The 5,000-nt window shown below is 62.4% G+C and overlaps 1 pseudogene; it reads right to left on the bottom strand.

Annotated features, from left to right (window-relative positions):
- LOC126434851 (large subunit ribosomal RNA) overlaps positions 1–5,000 on the bottom strand; it is an 8,050-nt pseudogene that overhangs the window by 2,397 nt on the left and 653 nt on the right.

Here is a 5,000-nt window from a genome sequence, read left to right as displayed (position 1 = left end):
CCCACATTAGGTGGCGCTCCAGCACCTCGATCTCACGCTGTACCTCATCCATGCCTACACCGTCGCAGGCTGGCCCTATCTTCTTCAGCGCCAGGAGACGGGACCGACGGAGGGTCGGACCCATCCATCGGCAAGATGGAATGCCGAGGCCCCCCTGGGCAACAGGAGCGTGGAAGTATCCCAGGGGGGTGTCCGCCGGAAGGCGGAACCATCTCCTGACGGCGGCCCGGATGGTAACGTCGGCCGACTTCAATGCACCCACCCGGGTGCGGCTGAGGGCCAGCCCGTGGTACAGGCCAGGGAGAAGTACGTTGGTGAGAGCGTGGAGGCGCTGTTGCGGCTTCAGCGGAGCTCGGGAGATGACGTCAAGCTGCTCCACCAGGTGGCTACGTGGATTGAAGACACAGCGACCCGCCGTGGAAAATTGCAGCCCCAGGTACCGGAAGGTTTCACCCACACGCAGGGCAGGCATGGTGGTGTTGCCTGCTGTGAAGGTGACATTGCTGTCCACCTTCACCTTCTTCTCGCGCCCTGACGCGACTAAGGCGAGGGTGAAACACTTCCGGGCGTTGATCTGCAGCCCCAGGTGGGCGAGGGCTGCGGTAGCTGCGTCGATGAGGGACTGCAAGCCCCTCGGGGTCGCTGCAAACAGCAAGACGTCATCTGCAAAGGCCGCAGCGTTGACTCTGCGACCGAGGATCCGAGCTCCGATGTGGGAGGGCAGTTGGCCTAAAACGTAGTCCACCGCAAAGTTGAACAGGAGGGGGGAGAGGGGATCGCCCTGGCGAACGCCCCGTGCTGGCTGCACAGACACGCCCACGCCGGCGCCGTCCGCTATCACTGTCGTGCTGCCCTCGTAGCACCGCTCGACATACTCGACAAAGCAATCCGGCAGGCCATGCGCCTTCAGCACGGGGCGAAGGGCAGCATGATCTACCGAATCGAATGCCTTAGATACGTCGATCGATGCCACAAAGACAGAGCGGCAGGAGCGAACTGCGTCGGTGAGAGCAGTGTCCAAGATGAAGGTATTTTCCAACATCCCATCCCGAGGGATGAATGCCCGCTGACGTTCGTCCACAGCACAAGCGCGCATCAGGCGTGACGCGAGAACCTTGTGAAAGGTCCGCGCCAACACCGAGCAGACCGTAATGGGGCGAAAGTCAGCGGGGGATGTTGGTGCAGCCGTTTTCGGGAGAAGGGACGTCCGCGCGCGAAGCAGGCGTTCCGGAAGGGCGCGGGCCAGAAGGAAGAGATTCATCACTTTCACCAGGACTTCGTGCGGCAGACGCCGCAACTCCGCTGGGGTAAGGCCGTCCGGCCCGGCTGCTGATCCCCTGGGCGGCAACGCGGCGGCGACCTCCTCATGTGTGACCGGCCCCCATATGCACTCGAGAGCGACAGGCTCTGAGTGCGGGAGGAGGCGGTCACGAATGAAGCCCGCGGTGGAGATGGGCTTCTTGGTGAAGAGGTCCGCCCAGAAGTCCAGCAGACCAGGGATGGCAGGTGGCGGCTGGAGCAGGGTGCCATCCAAGAGGCCGCGCACGCAACGCGCACGCGACCGTCGGAAGGCATCCTGCGTTCTCGCGTACTCCCAGCGGCGCCGCTTGCGCTTCTGCGTCGGCGGCGCGGCAGGCGGCCGCTTCGATGGTTGGCGCGGCCGCTGTGTCCTGGTGATCGATCTCTCCCCTCTGGACCCGACCGACGCAAGGGCATCCGGGAGCATGCCCAGGATGACATCGGGCGGCGTGCCCCGCCCCAGACCGATGACACGATCCAGGGCAGAGAAACGCTGGGCGGAAGCGGGTAGCCCCGCCAGATGCTCCCAGATGGCGGCGTCAGTCGGCCCCTCCGGCGGCGGCCCGGTGGTGTCGGCCGCGAAGTCCTCGGCTGCGTCGACGGGCGGCGCAGCGGCCTCGCCCGCGTCAGGCAGCGGGCTCGCCGCTCCCCGGCGGGACGCCGGCTCTTCCCCCCGACCGATCTCAAGCGCCTCCATGAATTGGCGGACAAGCTGCTTGTGGGCAGCTTGCCGCCGTCGGCACTTGATTGCCTCAAGCGTTCGGTCGGGGAACATCCTGATGAGCTCTTGATTTACAAAGAAGAACCGGGCGTCCCTCTCGAGGAACAGTTCGGCCTCTGCCTTGGCGAGCGACAGGACTTCTTCCTCCGTCCACCTCGCGCGATGCCTCTCCGTGACGATCTCCGCGTTGGCGGCCGCAAGATGTTGGCGGCGGCGATGGACCCCGAGACCGTTCTTGGTTGTAAAGCTGCGGTGGCACTCACTACAGGTATACATAGCTGCAAAAGTTACAAGATTTTCGGCACGGCCGGTTGGCCGGCTAGGTGCTGGGGGAGTTGGGGTGGCACCTTCAGCGGAAGGGCCACCACTTATTCTCTGCTTACTGCCCCCAACTAAAAAAGGGATAGTGCGAGGGGGGGCTGGTAACCCCCCCAAGCCCCTGGTGCGGTCTTCCACTCTGCGAAATCAGCGGGCCCACGAGAAGGGGAGAAGACCGCAGGAGAGGAGAGGCTAAGAGGGCTAGGCCCATGTATTGCGCATCACTCTCCCTGTAACTATAACCCAAGGAAGGCACCTCGCAGCAGCAGCACGACTACATCAAGACCGCACTTCGAGAAGCCAAGTCCGGATGCAGCCACACCGCCGCCACTTGGCCACCTTAAGAGAGTCATAGTTACTCCCGCCAAATTGCATGTCGCGGGATTCGATCCGGTGACCTACGGATTACGAACCCGAGCGCTTACCGCTGCGCCACGAGAGTCATAGTTACTCCCGCCGTTTACCCGCGCTTGCTTGAATTTCTTCACGTTGACATTCAGAGCACTGGGCAGAAATCACATTGCGTCAACACCCGCTAGGGCCATCGCAATGCTTTGTTTTAATTAGACAGTCGGATTCCCCCAGTCCGTGCCAGTTCTGAGTTGATCGTTGAATGGCGGCCGAAGAGAATCCGCGCACCCGCGCGCCCCCGGAGGAGCACGCTAAGGCGGACGCGGCCTCGCAGCAAGGAAGATCCGTGGGAGGCCAAGGCACGGGACCGAGCTCGGATCCTGCACGCAGGTTGAAGCACCGGGGCGCGAACGCCGCGCAGGCGCGCGCATCCTGCACCGCCGGCCAGCACGAGGCCAACCAACGGCGAGAGCAGACCACGCCCGCGCTAAACGCCCGCACTTACCGGCACCCCTACGGCACTCACCTCGCCCAGGCCCGGCACGTTAGCGCTGACCCACTTCCCGACCAAGCCCGACACGCCCCGATCCTCAGAGCCAATCCTTATCCCGAAGTTACGGATCCAATTTGCCGACTTCCCTTACCTACATTATTCTATCGACTAGAGGCTCTTCACCTTGGAGACCTGCTGCGGATATGGGTACGAACCGGCGCGACACCTCCACGTGGCCCTCTCCCGGATTTTCAAGGTCCGAGGGGAAGATCGGGACACCGCCGCAACTGCGGTGCTCTTCGCGTTCCAAACCCTATCTCCCTGCTAGAGGATTCCAGGGAACTCGAACGCTCATGCAGAAAAGAAAACTCTTCCCCGATCTCCCGACGGCGTCTCCGGGTCCTTTTGGGTTACCCCGACGAGCATCTCTAAAAGAGGGGCCCGACTTGTATCGGTTCCGCTGCCGGGTTCCGGAATAGGAACCGGATTCCCTTTCGCCCAACGGGGGCCAGCACAAAGTGCATCATGCTATGACGGCCCCCATCAACATCGGATTTCTCCTAGGGCTTAGGATCGACTGACTCGTGTGCAACGGCTGTTCACACGAAACCCTTCTCCGCGTCAGCCCTCCAGGGCCTCGCTGGAGTATTTGCTACTACCACCAAGATCTGCACCGACGGCGGCTCCAGGCAGGCTCACGCCCAGACCCTTCTGCGCCCACCGCCGCGACCCTCCTACTCGTCAGGGCTTCGCGGCCGGCCGCAAGGACCGGCCATGACTGCCAGACTGACGGCCGAGTATAGGCACGACGCTTCAGCGCCATCCATTTTCAGGGCTAGTTGCTTCGGCAGGTGAGTTGTTACACACTCCTTAGCGGATTCCGACTTCCATGGCCACCGTCCTGCTGTCTTAAGCAACCAACGCCTTTCATGGTTTCCCATGAGCGTCGATTCGGGCGCCTTAACTCGGCGTTTGGTTCATCCCACAGCGCCAGTTCTGCTTACCAAAAGTGGCCCACTTGGCACTCCGATCCGAGTCGTTTGCTCGCGGCTTCAGCATATCAAGCAAGCCGGAGATCTCACCCATTTAAAGTTTGAGAATAGGTTGAGGTCGTTTCGGCCCCAAGGCCTCTAATCATTCGCTTTACCGGATGAGACTCGTACGAGCACCAGCTATCCTGAGGGAAACTTCGGAGGGAACCAGCTACTAGATGGTTCGATTAGTCTTTCGCCCCTATACCCAGCTCCGACGATCGATTTGCACGTCAGAATCGCTACGGACCTCCATCAGGGTTTCCCCTGACTTCGTCCTGGCCAGGCATAGTTCACCATCTTTCGGGTCCCAACGTGTACGCTCTAGGTGCGCCTCACCTCGCAATGAGGACGAGACGCCCCGGGAGTGCGGAGGCCGCCGCCCCGTGAAGGGCGGGGAAGCCCCATCCTCCCTCGGCCCGCGCAAGGCGAGACCTTCACTTTCATCACGCCTTTAGGTTTCGTACAGCCCAATGACTCGCGCACATGTTAGACTCCTTGGTCCGTGTTTCAAGACGGGTCGTGAAATTGTCCAAAGCTGAAGCGCCGCTGACGGGAGCGATTATTCCGCCCGAGAGCATCCCGAGCCAACAGCGGCGCGGGTCCGGGGCCGGGCCAGGTAGGTCCGTCATCCGGGAAGAACCGCGCGCGCTTGCCGGGAGCCCGAGCGCCCAAAGGGGCGAATCGACTCCTCCAGATATACCGCCGGGCAGCCAGCCAGGACACCGGGGCTCTGCCCAACAGACGCGAACCGAGGCCCGCGGAAGGACAGGCTGCGCACCCGGGC

The sequence above is a fragment of the Schistocerca serialis genome, unplaced genomic scaffold (assembly GCF_023864345.2).
Source record: "Schistocerca serialis cubense isolate TAMUIC-IGC-003099 unplaced genomic scaffold, iqSchSeri2.2 HiC_scaffold_1195, whole genome shotgun sequence".
NCBI lineage: Eukaryota > Metazoa > Arthropoda > Insecta > Orthoptera > Acrididae > Schistocerca > Schistocerca serialis.
The sequence above is the reverse complement of the archived record's forward strand: the minus strand, read 5'-3'. Positions and strand labels throughout refer to the sequence as shown.